The following is a 19550-nucleotide window of genomic DNA, read 5'->3' as shown; positions in this document are numbered from 1 at the left end:
TTGGCATGGTAATTACCCGAGACAAGATATGCATGTGAAATACTGATATTTGTAATGCGGGGGAATTTCTGCGTTTTGTAGTGTTGCTATTATATACCTTTATTTGCTGAAAACCGAACGGTAAGCGTCAAAATTTTCCCAGCACGATTTTTTTCCTACGTCGATCGACAATCGTTTACCCGATGGTGTCATGTCTTAACACCGGTTATTAAATAGACATGCAAATTACTTACGTATTTTGTCGCTCAAAATTATTAAGCACTTAATAACACGATAATGATATATATGTATCATTGTTATAATTACACATATTTATCGTCAAGTTCAGTTATATTTTCTTTTTATGTATATAAATAATAAGCCAAGTGTTTATAGAAAGAGGATAGTTTATAGTATTATTTATAGTATTTTATTTTAACTAAACAAATAACCATTATTAATGATATTACTTCAAAAATACATTTGCTTAATAAGAGAAATATGTTTTTAAATAAGACATATTTAATGAGTTACATCGGTCTAGCAATGCTAACTGAATAATATACAAGTGAATAAGTATCATCAAAGTGCAAGGAGCAATAAAAGCTCAAAGCAGCACATTTTAATAGAAATGGAAATTTGTAATTATCAATTTTAATAATGAATTTATTACCTAAATTAATAATTATAGACAGATACTAATATCAATGACGTTCCATCCAGTGACATCAGCATTAGAATAAAAGCGTTTAAACTGTATTAATGTTATATATTTATAATTGTCAATAATCTAGTACGCTTGAGGTATTTTATTGTTGATGTTAGGGAAAATTTCTGCGCGTCTACGTATCCATCTTCCTGACACCATTTTAGAAATTAATTTGTTTGAACAAAATTATTTAAAAAACGCAGTGCAAGAATTTATCTAGTCGGATGTTCATCTCGCCTGGTTCAGTTTTGTTTTTTTTATATAGATATAAATAACAAATTAAACGTTAAACAAAGAAGAAATGTATAATGATTGCCTTGATTACTCCTCTTAAAATTTATTTGATCTTTATATATCACAAACTTAAAAAGTAATGAGGTTATTTATGCTACTGAAAGCTTCCTTCCGAATGTCAAGGTTTTGGCAGTACTTTTTAATCTCTCTTAAGAAAACACCATTTGAGAAAAGTTATATTTGTTTCATTTATTTGTAATAACATACACGTAACGAACATACATCAACAATACTGATTTTCACATTTTAGAAGTAACATTTCTGGGACACTGGTTACCTAAAAGGATTCAAAAATAAGAAAGCTTAAATCGAACAAAGGGATCAGGCAATTAAAATAAACAGTTCAAAGATATAAAATTAATCTCAAATGTAAATTACCAAATAATATCAATGAATTTATTGGACATGGTTCCTTCGCCTTTTAACTTTCTCCAATAACAAAAACTTCTATTTTTATGAAGATACCCAATTATAAACCGATAATTTAATACCCCCAAATTACCTGCTTAGTAGTAAGCAATATAATAACAATATAATAAGCCTATAAATTCGTTTCAAAGAATGTTTTAGTTTGAAGTATTGCGGTGAAAAATCGGTAAAAGGTATTGTACACCAATAGCCGCCACTTTTTCCCGTTTTCGGACAATTTTGCAGGTTCCTTCTCGAAGAAACGATGTATCTTTTGAATCCATCTACGAACGAATTATGAAGATAACGTGTGAAACGCTACTTAGACTGGTCACTATTCATACTTCGGAGCAAACAGTATCCAGAAGGAACAAAGTCTGGATAATATGGCGGGGTTCTCACCGGTTTTGCAACATGTGGTCAGCATTGTGATGCTAGAGACATAGCATTATTGTGTCTTTGCTCGTATTCTGACCGTTTTTTCGGACAGTGTTTGTCTTAAATACATCAAATGTAGTCGGAAGCAATCCCCATTAATGATTTAATGGGGTAATGCTTTCAAATCCTCATCTTCAATTTTCAATACACCACTTTCGAAATGTCGAAACCAGTGTTCTAATATCGGAATAGAGGGTGCATAGTAGTATCGAAGCATGGTAGCTATACACGGCATTCATTCACATATCACCTTCAGCCACCTTTTTCTTCAAATTGAGATAAAAAAGTAAATCTTCCCTAAAAATGCGATTTAAAAAAATTGTCCACACTATGACCAAAGGAAACATGCTGAAAAGTAAGACCTACCAGTTAGGCTTCAACATGAAGTTGAAAATGCGATGCTTAAACTTAAATGAAATTATTCGGTATAGAATATTACTCGATTCAAGAATCATTCTAGATGCCTGCTAGATCTAGATGCTTTGCACATACCCGTTAAATAACAGTGCAAGGAATTCCACAGAAACTTTATGGCAAAATAGACGTTTTGGATGAAATATGCAGCAAGGAGCTTCGATAAAGGCATGGATCAAGATTATGGAAAGCGATCTGATATTTTTCAGACTAAAATTGTTCGAGGCCAGAACAGTTTGAGCTGGTCGCCAACTATGGCGAAATTCGATGAAAAATATTCGAGGTCCTGCGGTACCAACAGCAGTATATTTCTTGAAAAGCAGGCACTCTCCTAGATACTATGTAAATCTGAATAAAATATAGGATTTTGCTATTAGCAGCCATATTATTTTGGCGGCGTCCATTTAATCTAAGTTTATTAGCAGCTTGCAATTTACTAGTAAAATAAGGTCATCAAAATTTGGCCGACAAATCAACCGAAAATAACTTCCGTATATGGAACAAAACGAATCCATACAAGGGTAGCCATTATATCGCCAAAATATCCACAAAAAGTTACAGTGCATATGTTAGACTGATGACGTCATTGTTTCTTACTTCTTTATCCTGTCGAGATCAAGAGCGATATCTATACAACCATTATTTCTGACTCAAAATGAAAAATATGGACATAGAGAGCATGCGATTCCATCAGAACAACGCTAGGTGGTACACCGAAAACGCCATATAGTCTGACCGAATGATTTGAAGATATCTTTAAAATTTTTGAGAGAGATAATATGAATTGACCACCACTATCGTAGAATTTATCGTTGTTGGACACTTTCTTCGGTTTTCTGGAGTCTCTAGGTCACTAAATCACTATCCATCGATGCCCTTAAAGTCAAAATGTTTCACGCTATCGCTCATGTACCCAAAATTCAAAACTGAGAATGCACTGTAAATATATGCACGAACATATCAAATAAAAGGAATTTCTTTAATACGTGACACAACTTGTTATATTCAATTTCAATATCGACCCACCTTATTAAAAACCATACTTTAATAAGTTTATATTAATTTATTCGTCGTGATTTCCACAAAAAAACAATCTAATTTTCAATAATTTTGGACATCTTTCATAATCTCTTTTCTCCATATTCAATTCAACCTGCTTATGTGTTCAAAATTAGCATCTATATTCATTATACATTTCTACTTACATATATACTCTAATAATATTAGAAACAACAGAATATAGTGCATTTGAAAAGTAACAGTCCGTAGAATATTTTGTATATAGAGCGGCCCATAGGCTCTCAATAGTATAGCGCAATATTTAGGTTTGTACTATATAATTCACCTTATGTATAGGTTGTGTTATATATAGTTTGATTTTCAAAATCTTGAATATATATTGCACAAACGGGGAAATATTGTGCCGTCTGTTATCAAAACTGTGTGTCTGTGCTTCCAATTGAGCAATATATCTTCAATATCGCCTCCATATAGTACAATTTGTTGCAGAAACTAAAACATTGTACAATAATATTGAACGTATCGGCCGCTTAAAATTAGCTTCATTCGTTTTAGAAAAAATTTAAAAACTATAACCATACTGGTAATAATTGTAGTTTCGAACGAAAATAACTACGGTATTAAGTAAACTTGGGGTAGTTAAATTTCTTAGGAATTATATGATCATAACCGTCTGAAACGATGACGATAAACCCTATATACTATGAAACCCTATTTTAGGCCAATATTCAAAATATCTTAATTCTAACGCAACAATAACATGTTTATTTTTCGATTAAGCATAATTGCTCCATAAGTATCTAATATACACGATAAAACATCATAAAGAGAAAAGAGTTTTTACAATAACATTTATTTAAAATTCGGATTTAAGTATCAGGTAAATAACATTTTGTCTACATCGTTACCGATATGTTATTAACGTATTTGTTCGTAGTTTTATCTGTAATATATTTACGTATCATCAGCGCAAAACGATAAGAGCTAGCGAAACCTTACTTAAAACGGTATCTAAATATAGAAAAACAACAAGTTTGAGAAAAGGCACAATTTAATTTAAAATGTAATAATTTATCAAAAATTTAGTATACTTTAATTAAATAATCAATTCTATCTTTGAATAAAGTATATTTCGTTGGATCAGAATAGCATATCTTCAAATATAGAGAAACAATGATCTAATAAACAAAAACTCAACACTAAATCAACAAGAAATTGAATCATAGAAACCGATATTAATTCCTCAAAATATTTGTAGGTTTTCGCTATGACATACACATTTAAATAAATAAATTTTCATGACACACAGTTCTGAACAAAAATTATAATATAATATTATATCAGTTACTGTTAACTATAACCTTTTCAAAGTTATCTAAAATAAGTGGACAGAAACTTATTTGAACACTGTAACAATATTTTTATTTGAGTTGAACGATTTTTAATTGTTTTAATCATACAAATACAGAACATTTTGACCCAATAAGTCATCGAAAATATATTAGTTGCTTACATTGTTAACATCTATTGGTGAATATGCGAAATATTAATGTAAAAAATTGCTAAACAAAATAACGTAACTATTAAATTTGATAGTTTCAACATTTTTCTACATAAAATAGTTTTTCATTGACTATTACTGAGTTATCGCTATGCTATATACAAACACTAACCATGGAATGCTCAAAATTTCATTTTGGATATTCATTACTTTCGTTGAGTGATTTAAAAAAATTTACTGTCAAAGACCAACAAACCCATTTAAAAACTTATGGTGATGCAGTTCCGTCATGTTGATTGTCCAACTATTGATTTTCTAACTCTTGATTTTAGTTTAAATAATTTAAAAGTGGTGACTTTGATACCAAAGACAAGAAACTACCTAGAAAATCAAAAAAGCGCTTTCATTACTTGCCATGCAAAAAAGGACATATTCTGTCAAACAATCCCAAGCTCAAAATGTAACGGGTTGACACCAAATCAAAATATTTACGGCCATAAAGCTTTGATTTTTATATGGTAGGATCAGCAGGGTGTGTTGTGAGCTGCTAAAACCCACTAAAATTCTCACGCAGATGTCTACCAATGTTTATTCTAAAAATGTAACTACCTATATATGGCGAGAGTTGCGAAGGATGCATAGCTACATTCTAAATGGGAACTATAGTCAATTCAAAATAGCAGTGACACGGTAAACCTCGCAATGTTGCCGCAGCTACTCTGAGTTTTAGTACATTTAGGCTCTGATATATAACAAAATTTTTGATATAAATAAAATAATTTAACAAATATTCTATTAAATATAATTTATTTTAACATTATAGTACATCAAATGCATTTATTATCGCAAAACTTAAAACTACAATTAATTTAATAGCCACGATAATTTATAAGTTAGAGTTGTTTTATTATATATACATTGAGCTTTTTTCCACACTAGTATCGGTACGGTTCTAAACACATTTTTGTATATAGTGGTATCCCCCGAAGGCCTAATCCAGTTATTTAACAATTGTATATCTGAGTAATGTATTTTATTTTCATTAGAGAGCAGATTTATGTTTTACGCTTAGTTCTTGTTTCTTTCAAAGCTATTGGATTAAAAATGCAGTGATAGGAAGGGAGACATAATACTCTGTGGCCATAACATTCAGTAATCAGATCTACTATGTATCTTTTGCCAGGCTGAATTCTAAAATAGTAAATTACATAAAATGCAATTAAATATTTCATTTATATTTACCGAGTAATAATTTGAATATTTTATGTACTTTAACCCATTCCTTAATTGTAGCCTTTGTTGATGAACTTGTTAGGATTTTCTCCACCAGTGTACTATATATATATATGGTAGATATGGTGCATTGTACATAACAAGAACTGATGGTTCCTCCAAATTCTTTAAAAGCTAATTTGCAAACGACTGCAAAGACAAGTTATGGTTCATTTCTTCATGGTAGTCACCCTTGGGCTTAGAGAAACACTAATTCTGCACCAGAAATAAAACCATTCCTGTTTCCAGCATGAAGAACTATATGTCTGCAATGAATAAATGTTATGACTAACAAAACTTAATCCATGAACATTTGCTGTCTTTATACTATATTTATTAACATCTTGCCATGAGCAACCCAATGTACCATTCTGAAATATTCATGGTTCTTTTAAATATATCAATTGATATAATTCTTCCGTGATTTTGTTATATGTTTTTAAAAATTATATTCTTTTAAAAGCAATCTCTAGAAGTTCCATTAAACCCCTTCGTGGATTATCTTAACATCGCTTAAATCCTATATTATCCAACAATGTATGAACGGATGTTCTACATCTCTCAAATAGCTGTATATCTTTTGGATCTTTGTGGATACTTTCCAGACTAACACTTTTCTCTAAAATAATTGTATTAAATTATGTTTAGATTGAAAAAACTACTTACTGTTTTATACATTTCGTATATTTGATCTCTAAAATACCAAAATTGATTGTGATTCGTCACCTATTTCGCATAAACAGGGTTTGTTTTAGGATATATGTTGTTATTGTTTTTAAGGTTACATTGTTAATTTATTTTTTGAGATATTTTAGTGACCGTGTCCGTCTCTCAGTCAATAAAAACCTCGGCGATTTCAAATTTATTAAAACAAAGCGTTAAAACAACGTTTGCCAGTTTATAACCCGTAATTATAATATTTTGAAGAATTTTCATAAGTTTGGCAAACGGACAACTTTTGCAGGTTCATTCCGTTACATGTTCGAACTTTTCTAACAACATTCTATCGCTTTTTAAATAGAATAAAATGACAAGGATAATATTGTCTGACTGTAAAACGAATTTACAAATTTAGACAGAGATATATTAACACTCGTGTCACAGCTATTTTGAATTAACTATACTTAAGGTAAAGTGAAGAATAAAACTTTACACTATACAAAAGTCGTGTGCTTTGGTTCACTTCAATCTTCTGATTTCCTGCGTGTTGTCCAGTACCTGTATAGCTTCCACGTTACTGTAATTCATTAAACTTATTTTATGTCTTAAAGCGAAATCTTCAATAACTTCGTAAATCTAAAAAAAATAAAAGAGTAGAACTTTGCTTTGGCAGCGTTGGAGTCCTAGTTGATTTGATGTTTTAGTGCAACTCTATATTTGCACTCCATAGATCCAAATTGGCTTTATGACTGACTAATAAACCAATGATTTTTTACTTTTGTCTAACATGGTGTTTTCAATTTAATCTATCATCGAGATGGATGCCGAGGTATTTAGTTGTTTCTGCTTGAGGAGCCGGATATCCGTCAAGTGATATAATTTTTAAAGTTTTTATTTTAACGCAAAATTAACATGAACTAATTTGAAGCTATTAGGCTGTGTTTTCTAGTATGTTAGCAGCCACTTACACTTTTTCTACAGCTTTAGGTATATCTTTGGCCATGATAACTGTTTCGTCGGCAAATATTAACTAATATATATTGTATCAATTTACCTAATAAAAAATATCTCGAGAAATGAAATTGACTTTATTTTACTTTCGATTCCATCCATTGCCAGAAAGATACAGATAAATAAATTGATTTAAATAAATGTCATGTTCTGCTTTCATACAGTAGTTAATTTTAATTAATTAGTAAAACCCCTACTTATTGATCTGTTAAGCCATTTTTAAAATAATTTATAACAAATACGGTTAACTGACTGTCTTTTCTAAGAATCCCTAATACTTTACTGTCTAAGGAAAATGTAAAATCGTACTTTAGATACCGTTCAATGGCGCCGAAAATCTTAAAATTGGCATTCGTTTTATGGTAACAGGGTAACCTGTGAGGTTACCAATAGCTAAATCAGTTTCTTACGGATTATAAAATATATGCAACACATTTAAAATCACAAAACTAAAATAAACTCATTTATTATATATTATAATGAAAATATGTAAATTTACAAATTCTGTCAAATTATATATTATTGTTAACATAATGCTAATATAATGTCGCAAAAATACGTCTACTTTTCTGAAGAATAGCTAAAATTCAAAAATAAAGTGATGAAATGATAAAATGGAATGAAATTAAATAAACAGAATAATTAAATTGCAAATTTTTGGTTATATCGGAATTCATTATTTTTAAAACAAGCATTCTATTTTGACTTTATTTTAAATTAAGTTTGAGCTTGAACATTTTTATTTACTTTAAATATCGCCGATAACAATTTAAGAACTATGCAAACAAAATGCTCAACATTTTAAATAAAAGGAAGAACTGTGTATACTCTCTTTGTTATTTTAGGTGGAAATACCATCTTGTTCGTAATCTTAAACATATGTTGAGTGTAGTCGTGTGAAGAACAATTTTTGCAAAACGTCAGTAAAACGTTGGGACGGTCCCTTTGAATACCTGAAAAGCATAAAAGTTTATTATGCTACCACGTACTAGAAATTTTATACACATACCCCGTCATAAACTCATTTGACTTCGAGGAACTCTGTCCTAAGACGGTTAATTCGATTGATGCAAATAATAGAGTCTTGTTGGTTGTTTTGACGTCGTACATACCTACTGCGTTCGAGTGTCGCCAATGAAACGCGTCTACGATTCGTCAACGATGTCGCCCGTAAACGTATTTTTCTTCATTTGTTCCGCTTACTTAGTATTAATAATTTACCTGAACTGCCCAATTCCTATAGTGTTTCATAAAATCTTTTGCAAACAATTCTAGAAAGTAACAAGAACAAAAGCCACAAATATATTTCTATACATTATAAATAAGAAACCATTTAATTTGTGGTTGTTCTCTGCAGACTACAAAGGCAAATCTCGCTTATTAAGCTCTTGCAATAAAACAACGAAAAAAATAACTGATTACCTTACTAAAGATTTATTATAGATGCTTTTTTTCTAATTACATTTAAAAGCATTGTAATATTACATAATCAGCGTTATATATTAAAATGAACAGTATCACACTAATTAACCATTAAAACGTTTTTATTATACGATCAACTAACTTGTTACTTTTTAATCCTACAAAAAATATATTACAGCTTATGTGGTATAGGCAACATTTAACTTTATACGATTAAACAAATGTTATTATTAGTACAGTTTATAAATGAAACATGTTTTTAATATTAATAGTGACACTACCCAAAAATGAAAGTGTTTCTTGCTCAAAAATAATTTATTCACGTGCATTTTAATCTACTGAATTTAAAAACCACCATAAATGGGAACTATTTCTATCGGTAAAATTACAAATAATATCGGTATTTGATGGTTATAAAAATGGTGATACTACTTTTGTAACGGTAAATTTTACAGTATTTTTGTTATAATTAGTGCAGTTTATTTTCTTTAGGGCTATTTTAAAACGTAAAATGTATTAATATTCGACGGAAATGTATAAATTAAAATAATATATTTTTGTTGGCTAAGTAAATATAGATTTATAGAACATATAGATTGCAACTCAGACGTGTATATATTACGAAAATGCCTGAAAAATTAGAAACGATTAAAGACATAAGCCCAAGGGAATTTTCTAAACTTAAACATTCACTTTCTTCACACCATCTTGATTGCTTTTCCTAACTATGGAGCTGTTAGTGAGCATGAAGAAATATTCCACTAAGATAATTCTGATGGAAATAAGCAACGATTTTGGATTACTGCTTGTGCTGCAATGATTGTGGTTTACATATAGGGAAAAGCGTTTACAATTGAATAGTCAAATAGCAGTGATCCCATGATCAGTAGATCCAAGTATTTGGTAGGTGTTGTCCAACAATTTATAACATGAGTGAAGTATGAAATGTGTTGTGGTATGTAATAGTTAATATTTACTATATTCTTTTTTACATTTGTTGTTTGTTTTTTTAATCTATATCTAATAATAATCACATTTGAAATCAAATCATTGGTAGGTACACTCTGTCTATATTCAGATCATATGTTCACTATACGAAGGCATTTATTGGGAAATATTGGCCAACAATTAAGAAATTCATAAAAAAAAAGCATAATTTCCTACAAATTCTTGTCAACTTTCTGACCAATATAACATGATGCTATATGTCGAAAGAAGTTGGTTTGGCAGCGATATAATAGGTCCTATACCAGGTTTGCCATACTACATCTATCTAAACAAGTAACAATCAGAAAGTACTATGATAAATATGCTGGGTGCGGCAGAACTTTCCACTCAAGCTATAGCAAACATTCTATCATTTTCAACTCTAGCAACCATGATTTTTTCGGTTGAAATAATCGTAGTAAATTTAGTTTTCATCACCTGACACAATACGCTACCGAAAAGCTTTTATCACCTTGGAAACAATGGAACCGCGATGCTAAAGCAGTTCCACATGGAATTTTCAGTCATTGATTAACTCGTCGTAGATAGAATTCGTGTGACAACCAAAGAAAATGGTTCTTTTGAATCTTCTAAATCGTACGAAATTGCCTGGAAGTAATTAATTCATTATTGCATTTTATTCTAGCACGTAATTCATTATTTTAGAACCTTTTTGGTACTCTTATCGAACACCAAGATCAAAGAATGCCGAAAATGTAGGCATTATATATCACGATAATCGAGGATTCGAATAATATCGCCGCATGGTTGTTGTAAATGTATATGTGTGATTGTCCATAAGAAAAACTGTAAAGTTGGAAAAAGAGAATCATACAAGTTGGTTCAGTTCACCTTCATTAACTAGATCCCAAAAGTGTAAAGTTGGCGTGACTAAAGCCGATATACATATTAATGTATTTAATAATAGGTAAATTAAAATGTACGTCTATAATTCGTCAGGTCTCCAATGGAGAATTATGTTTGGATTATTACTAATAGATCTTTAGTGTCTAATTTATAATATCAATAATGATAACAACTACATTAATGTAATGCATTAATGCTTAAGTTATAACCCTAACCTTAGCTGTGGTTTTTATGTTAGATGTAGTATAATGTTAAAATAAATTTTATTTGATAAAGGTCTTGTTCAATTATTTTATTTAGATTAGAATTATGTTGTATGTCAAACACAAACTGAACTAAAACTCAGAGTTGATGCGGCAGCATTGCGACGTTTTGACATCACAAATTTAGATGACGTATGTACAAAATAACTGATGATTAGATTATATAATATAATAAAAAATCTACATATAAATAAAAAAACATTGGCCTAAATTCTTTTACTGTTTATATTGGAGTCTAACTAATAAAACCACTAGTCTAACCAAATAAACCAAGCACCTCATCAAAATGTATGACGTCATCACTTTGCAACGTTGCCGTATAAACTTAAAATATTCATTTACAGCAAAAGTAAGGCTCATTTGGATAAGATAAAAAGGAAAAATCGGTTCCAAACTTAAACGAATTTTACATAAACTTTTACTTTTTTATAAACTGTTTTTGACATTTTATTTGACGTTACCTATGACGTGCATTGTTTATGACGTAATATGTATTATTACTGTTATTTTATTTATATAGATATAACATATAAGATATATAATATAATTACAATTCGATTCTTGGAAAATGTTTATTTATGGTTGATCGGTTATAATACATAGGCAGTGAGTTTTTACAGCAAGTACACTAAATAGGACCAATAAAATAATGTCCTTAAATATAGCTCCACCCCCATTAAATAAAATATATGCTACTCGTCCACCTGTGCTAGAAAAGGATGAAGAGCTGCCTCTACCTTCTAGTAATCATTTGAGAGAGATTCAAGTACCAACATATATTTTCGAGATCGAGTTAGTTGTCGTTGCGTTTTCAGTGTATTGACATCTCATCGATATTTGGTTGTGTATTGTGCCTTATTTATTGTGGTCAAAGAACATATTATATATCATTGTATAGTGTATTGGATGTATATCAACCTTGCCTTGTGTGGAGTTAAGTCAATAAAAGCTGTAAGTACCTTTTTCTTCATTATTTGAATATTTTTATAAAGTTAGAGAGAAAACATTCTAATTACTTATTTTTGAATGAATACTTACATAGAATATTTAACTAAAACGTATGTAGTGAATCTCGCCATATTAGAAAATTTACCTTTTTTATACATTTTAGTTAATACACAATTTTACATTAAGTAATATTATTATTATTGCTTTATAACATATCCAAGTATATTAAACTAAAACAAAGTGTCTGTATATTCAGAGATAAATGTAAAAATATATTCGAACATACATTAAATAACATAAACATTCCTTTTGCCGACAAAAATAACGGACATAAACATTGCTAAATCGCCCCTTTATAAAATCTACCTGCAACTGTCAGACTGGCACCATAAAGTCTTAAAGCATAATTAGGGACAATGTACCGTATACCGTAGAAAAGAGCATTAGAGCTGGGAACAACTTTCCAATTTTAATTTTATATTTTTTGAATTTTATGAATAATTTCCAATTTCTATATTTCTAAAATAACGGGCGTCTACATCCCAAAATATTGAGTGTTCTATGTTTGTTTGGCGCATTCTTATAAATATATGTTTGAATTTTTACTTATCACTAAAATATGATTACGAAAATAAATTTCTAGATTCTTTAAATTTGATTAATGTGGAAAATCGGTATATTGCAATTTATTTAAATTCATCGATAACCGTCACGATGTATAGTCATAAACATAATAAGTGAAGCGCTGCTCAGACTAGTCACAACCCATTATCGGCACATGTAGTAACCGGCAGGATCAAGGTCTGGAGAATACTGCAGATGTGATAGCACTTCCCTTTTTAATGTTCCCAAGTATGTTTTTACCAGTTTTGCAACATGCGATCGAGCATTGTCATTTTTAAGAATAACATTGTTTTGTTTTCGATCGCTTTCCGGTCGATTTTCGTGCCGTGGTCGGCTCCAACGCCCATTTGATGATGTCATCGAGTAATACCTTTTAAAACATCAAAACCACTATTGACATGTTGGAATCGATGCATAAACCATAAGCTTGACAGAGCGTGCTATCACCTACTACCCGCCATTTTCTTCAAATTGACTTAAAAAGCTTTTAAGACGAAGTTAGCTACAAACATGCCAGATGCAAATAATGCACAGTAATTCATCTGTTGTAAATGCTTTAAAATTAATTGATATGCCTGTATATTTCGGATAAACTTCTTGTATTTTCGGTGGGTGAACTGGCTCAAACATATTTACATAGTCTAAGAAAATTGTAATTATTAATTACGCTAAAAAATACTAACATTAAAATAAATATAAATTATTTACCTAAACATAAACATATTGTATATTAATATTATGAGTTTATATGTAATAAAAATTATCATCAACAAATACAACTCTAAAATTAGTTATAAATAAATATTTACAATTACTTCTTATTAAATTTTCGACAAAATTTAAGTTTATTTAAAATTATAATACTATAATGTTTAATTAGTTGATTGAAATATCATTGGTCGGCAACATAGGTAGACTTTATCATAAATGATGTTTATAGTACCAATAATAATAATAACATAAACATATTTTATATTATGTGTTCATATGTAATAAAAACTACCATAAAAAATACAACTCTAAAATTAGATTTAAATAAATATTTACAAAAACTTCTTGTTAAATTTTCGACATAATTTAAGTTTATTTAAAATTATAGTTCTATTGGTCGGCAACATAGGTAGCCTTTATCATAAATGATGTTTATAGTACCAATAAAAATACTAGTATCCGTAAGCATGTTTACATAGCCCAGAAAAGCTAATATTATTTAACTGTGTGTACACTTACTAAATATAAGCATATATTGTATTCAATAAAAAATATAGAATAGGTACAAATAAAGTAAAAAATTAGTAATGGAACAACAGAAAACAAATAACTACAAAGGTTGATATAATAAAATTCAACGAAATTTAATTTTTACTACTAATAGGAGATATTATATTATGGCATGCATATTTTTCCCGCCAACATTTATTAAACGAACATAACATTCATCAAAAATAGTACTCATAAACATTACTACCCTGTGAGACCACTCCCCCAAAATCGTTCTAGTAACGTACCATCTCTGTCCGTTTACCTTAAACCGACAATGACCGAGCTGAAATGCAAAGTCTTAGGGCACAATTAGAGAAAGAGACCGAAGTACCGAAGTAGAAAGGATAAACCGATAAATCAACAACTTTCCGAGATTGAAGTTAGTCATTGTCATGTTATCGGTAGGTTGAACATCTCGTCGGGTACGATTCGTATCTCGCGTAAACGGAAAAAAGTCCGATTTTGTTCATTTTGTGATTGTTTGGTGCTCTGCAATTGGAGAAAGTACACACTTTTTTCGGATTTTTAAATTTTCTCACAGTCGTAAGTAGTCGGTGTTGAATTCATTCACCATTATTTATCTTGATGATTGCTTCTTTCTGTTTCATTGAATATGTATTGTTCGAATTTACGGTTAAATTGTCGGTGAAAATAATTACTATCAAATAAATCGTTATTTCGCGGTAGTTTTGCATTATACCAACAAATTGTACAAATAAAAATGATCGAGATTTAAAAAAATGATTGAACTGTAAAATAGAAAATTAAAAAAAAACAAAAAATATTCCGATAATAAACAGGAAAAGTAATACTTTTAATATTTAGTTTACATATAAAAAAATTCAATTAAACTTTTGCTTTTAAAAATATCTTTATTTTAGTATCCATAAGTATTTTAATTTATATTGGCAACGCTATTTGGCTTTTTTGTTTTTATATATAAAAATTATCTCGTTAAGAGTATTCCTTATAGTCAGAAAATGCAGTTAATTTCAATCATAGTATACAGCACAGTCTTCTTCTTTTTTGAAGTTTGTCAATTTAGTAGATAGATTTTGAGCTATATTTGAGAAATATGATATTTAGTAGGAACATTCTAATTAATATAAATCAAATGGTTTTAATTAATACAATATAAAGATTCGAATAGTAAAAGCTAAAATTATTAATTAAAAATCTGAATTTTATTCACTAACACTTAATATATTAATGGAGTGATTGGAAGAAAATGAAAACCAACCAAGCAAAATACAAACCAACCTCCTCACAATTATGTGAATGAATGATCCTGACATACATATCGTTATATGAAACAAGAAATATATCAACAAATATGGAAACAAACAATTCGTACTAATACTAGCCACCATAATCATATTTTAGTGCATAAGTAACTTATTGCTATTGACAAGAAAATCTCCGATTCATTAAGACTACATTTCTTGAGAATGCAAGGGTTAAGAAACTTATTAACTTACATGGTAATATGGTAATCTACTGTACCATTATCATGAAAACATTTCCAAATTAGATTCAGTCGCCATTCAGTAAACTTACCAAAACTACATTTAATAAAATTAACTCTAAATGTAACATCTATAAATGTATCAGTTGAATTTAAAAAAAAGTTGGAATGCTGAGATAAGTTATTGGCAATATTTCAAGACGCCAAGTTTTTTTTTTATCGCGTTAACTCTAAAAGCTATGATTGGTCAAATCATTTCGATAATGTCTCATAAAACTTTTCATCGACTTATATTTTATCTAAAAAATAATCACTGGGTACTAAATCTACCAATTATCATAGATACAATATGCGGATGTATTAAAGACCAGAAAGCAAACTTCTAGAACGAGACGTCAAAAATGGCCCCATTAATAATTTTTTGAATATCTGAAGCAAGTTAATATCCTTTGTCTATAACAAAATAGAGGCTCATTACATTCCTTTGCATGCATTAGAAACCAGCACTACCAAGAAATGGAGATGATGAAAATCAAACAATATTAATTCTGTATCAACAAAACGGATACGAATTGACTAGTGAAGAAAACTGCACCACCCGAGACATTCTAGTTTTAATCTAACTTAAGATTAAGCGCAGGAACAGACATACCCACATATTGTATATTTAAAATAGGATAATTTAATTTCGCAAAGTTGTCTTATTGTTCTCGTACGTATATTTATTAAGAAGAACGTTTTCTTTCTCTTGTGACATTTTCTCTTAATCTCCCGTTTCACACAAACTTTCCGGAGGGTTTGCTTTAAGTTTAAATATCACACGTTTGCTTTACGTGGTTTTATTTTATTTAAAGGGAGCGAAATAATTTAGCTGTTATATATATAAACGCGATATAACTCAATATCACCGTGTATTTAATCATTAGAACATATAATTCGCAAAGTAATCGTGGACAATAATGATACGAAATTATTTATTTAGCTAATGGGAAGATAATAGAACAGTTTTGGTTTTGCGATCAGTTCAGCATTGGTAAAATTGGTAGATAGTTACGAGTAACTAAATCCATACATAACTTGTTTGCTTCATTAGCTTCTTAACGGTCATCTCTTTTTTCTAATAAGGTCTTCCGTCAGATCTGCTTGACCAATCCATAACGATAAGATAATTTATCAAGCAGTAAAAGAATCCTTTTGTCTTTTTAGTCATCGATCGTTTTTTCGCATTGTCATGATGGGCCTTCGACATTATTTGATTTCAAATTTTAATTAAAGAACTTCGTTAAAAAGGTCTTTGACTTATATATTTCGCTATATTCTAGTAAAATATCTTTATGAATTATATGTCAATATAATATTTATAATAATACAAAATATTTTACAAAAGTAATTAAATATCTATAAATGTCTTTTGTCAAATGTGGTATGCCTTAGTTTATTAAAATCATAGGTTTGAACAGATCATAGAAAAATATGCATTTCAAACTTTACCATACATCAACAATATATACATTTTACTTCATCATCAATATTCACGTGAGAAAAATGCTTGAAAGTTTTTGATATTTATGCCTGAGGTATAATGTTGTCAAATACCTCATGACATCTTGTGCTAAGAGTGCTGTTGTAATTTGATCTTGTATATAGCATATAATGTAGATACACCCTGAAATATTTACAGAACTATATTTAGCTTTTTTAGAATTACATAATTTTGCCAAATTTATGTGAAACTCAGAAGAAAAAAAGTTACTAAGTATTAATATTTCATTATTATGCAGCTAAGACTAAAAAATGTTAGATTACCCTATAGTATCTAGAAATGCATAGGATTTAAAGTCTACCTTACAAAAGTCAAGATTTTAGAATAAACGATTACAACTCTTAATAATTCTTACACATTATCTATAGAAATTACTAATATTTACTCATGAACGAAATCAATATTAAATAATTAAATTGGATTGACATAAAATAAATACCAATAAAATGAACATTAAAAAAATGTTAATTTAGAATTACGACCTTTTTCAATTTTATTTCGAGTTTCAAAATGTCCTCCGTAAATATAAAATTAGGCTGCAATTTTTCAGTAGGAAAAAAGATATATGTTCAGTCATATTACAATATTTTTGCAACTTATTTTATGCAAAAACATCAGTAAATATTTTTGTTATGAGTTTAATTAATCATAAAATTGATTAGACATTAATTTAAATTACGTTTCTTGTCAACTTGTCAACGATAAACAAAATTAGGACATGCTGATGTTTCTTGTTTATCTTTAAATGTGTATACATTTTCCGAATCGGAAAATTCATTCCGAAATTGTCCCTGTTTGTACAACATTGTTTTGATATCGGCCCGAAACCTCCAGCAGCAGGATAGTCGCGTGGCAGCTCCGTTCCCGCTGCAGGATTATCATCCTCTCAGATAGGGTAGTAGTATGTCATTACCCGTCCATTCTTGAAATATAACCGAATTTATCGGATTGATTCTGATATTCGACAAAACCATAATATTAAGCGACAAAGGCAACGTATTGATTTTAAAATAATATTATATGAAATAAAATAGTCTTCGTGAGACAAAACATGCCTTTTATTACGCTATATATATTCTACACAAATTTATCTATAGAATCTATCCGTCTAAAGTATACCCAGTTGATTTAAAAAAAGTCCAAATTATATCTATTGCATTTATTTATTGTCACGCTAAGTATATTTCCAAGAATCATTTAATTACAATAATTAGATCTTAATTTATAATAGTAACATACAATATATAACAATTTAAGCCTAAATTAATTAGAAACGTTTCCACGTTAAAATAAACACACATTCTAAACTAATATAACAATTTAATATGGGATATTTACAACATTTTAATAGTTTAATTAAATATTCTGGAATATTTATTGACAGAGATTTTAAAACATACCGCAAAGAAATTTAAATTATGTGATAACGAACTTAAATACATCAAATTAATTAATTTAATTAAACATTTTCTTGAGATTTTTTCAAATTAATACCATAAAATACATAGAATATAATGATTTATTTAGATTATCGGTAGAAAAAAGCACTAATAGTAAATTACCAAATTAAAATAGAAACTAATTAAAAACATTACCAAAATATTTCACGACTAATTCCCACTGTTTGGCGTTCAATAATTCAGAACAGTTCTTACACTTCAAATCAAAATGCACAACACAATATTTTACCTGAACTATTATTAAGTAGGATTTTATTTATAATTAAATACAATCGACATAAAAAATAAGTTCGCTGATAGTTGTTGGAAAGTTGGTAGAAAAGTTTGAGTATTGAAATATAAAGTTGTGATTTAAGTGAAGGTTCGTTAAAAACGATGGTGGAGAAAGAAACGAGACGAAAGAACGGCGAACAGAGAGAGGGACAGGCCGTGGGAGGAAGGGGTTGCGAGTTTTGTTTAGCGAAATAAGAAAAAGGAAAGAGTGTACGAAGGGTGAAAAAGAAGGGCGTCTCATAAAAAGAAAGCCTGCCGGCGTGCGGATGATTTCTTAGTGCATTTATGCAAAGCAGAAGGAGAGGAAAAGAAGCGCGCCGTCCTTATTTCGAGTAATTAGTGGTCGGCGAGTCGAGAGAGAGGGTAGAGCAGCGTGTGTGATTCTAAATACACGCCGCCCCTTAATTTATATCTAAGGGTAAAACAGTAAGAGTAAAGACGGGGTGGGGGCAGTCTTGCGAGAGGGGAAGCGAGGCGCTTGCGTCTTGGCCGCTCACGAAGCTTTGTCTAATCGGATTCATTAACAGCGAAACGGGAATTATGCGTCCATTGCTAGTCGGCATATTTTTGAACACAGTCGGACTTTCAACCCCTCGAAGAAAACGTCATCCTGCCGACGAGCGGAACGACATCAGGTGCGCGCCATACCGACCCTCCTGCGTGTGTATGTGCCATGTGAATGCGTGTGTACCTCTCTGTCTGTGTATGTGTGTGTGTCTGTGTGTGTGT

At 29.9% G+C, this 19550-nt stretch overlaps 1 protein-coding gene across 3 annotated transcripts in view; it reads left to right on the top strand.

Moving 5' to 3' along the window:
* The window catches only part of lov (BTB/POZ domain-containing jim lovell protein), a 640300-nt gene that overhangs the window by 602467 nt on the left and 18283 nt on the right, over positions 1 to 19550 (top strand). The window contains exon 1 of one of the 3 annotated variants that reach the window (XM_076408323.1): positions 19374 to 19456. The exons of the other annotated variants lie outside the window; for them this stretch is intronic. The gene's annotated coding sequence lies outside the window, so the exon portion shown is untranslated. Of the gene's footprint in view, positions 1 to 19373; positions 19457 to 19550 lie in introns of those variants that run through there. 3 annotated transcript variants of the gene reach the window in all.

Source organism: Rhynchophorus ferrugineus, unplaced genomic scaffold (assembly GCF_030347505.1).
Source record: "Rhynchophorus ferrugineus isolate W39M unplaced genomic scaffold, kcgeb_rfMv2 rfM1, whole genome shotgun sequence".
Classification (NCBI taxonomy): domain Eukaryota; kingdom Metazoa; phylum Arthropoda; class Insecta; order Coleoptera; family Curculionidae; genus Rhynchophorus; species Rhynchophorus ferrugineus.
The sequence above is the reverse complement of the archived record's forward strand: the minus strand, read 5'-3'. Positions and strand labels throughout refer to the sequence as shown.